The sequence below is a fragment of the Myotis brandtii genome, unplaced genomic scaffold (assembly GCF_000412655.1).
Source record: "Myotis brandtii unplaced genomic scaffold, ASM41265v1 scaffold2325, whole genome shotgun sequence".
In the NCBI taxonomy this organism is placed as follows: Eukaryota; Metazoa; Chordata; class Mammalia; order Chiroptera; family Vespertilionidae; genus Myotis; species Myotis brandtii.
In genome coordinates, this window is record NW_005358747.1 from 245,118 (window position 1) to 245,758 (window position 641).

The 641-nt window shown below is 68.0% G+C and overlaps 1 protein-coding gene across 1 annotated transcript in view; it reads left to right on the top strand.

Annotated features, from left to right (window-relative positions):
- Positions 1 to 641, top strand: part of LOC102250930 — an 8,013-nt gene that overhangs the window by 2,783 nt on the left and 4,589 nt on the right. The gene's annotated exons all lie outside the window — the stretch shown is intronic.

Here is a 641-nt window from a genome sequence, read left to right on the forward strand (position 1 = left end):
GGCAAGCGGCATGGCCGGCCTCCCCTCCCCGGTCCTCTGTCCTCTGGTCCGCCGGCCCCTCTCAGGCTCGGCCCGCCCCTCACGTCAGCCTGGGAGGGTTTGGGTTTGAGTCTGAGCTCTGTGCCTGACTCGCTGAGTGGCCTTGGACAGGTCAGTCAACCTATCCATGCCTCAGTTTCCCCACTTTCCGAGGGAGGGCCCCTGGGACCGGCACCCAGGCCGCTCTCTGGACAGGCTGTGATCAGACGGCGACCCCTCCAAGTGGGCGGATGTCCCCCGGGATCTTTCCCAGGGGTTCCCGGGTTAAAGCCCGCTGCCATGAGCACCCCGGGAACAGAGCCTGGGTTGGAACCCCAGGGCAGCTGAGTGAGGACAGGATGAGTTCCCGGGGGGGAGGGGAGGGAGGAGCTGCTCGGGCCGTCTCCGCCTGGCCCTGGGCAGTGCTGGCATGAACGGTGCCCCCCAGCACCCCGGCAGTTGGTCCCACCTCGAGGCCGGGGCTTGGCTTTTGTACCCCGTCAGTCACTGGCTGTGGGCTGCAGGCTGGGGGTGGGCAGGGGCTGGGCCTGGGCTAAGCTGCTCGCTCCCATCATGCCCAGGGGCACCTGTAGCTGTAGTTGGGCCTGTGGCCTGTGGAGGGA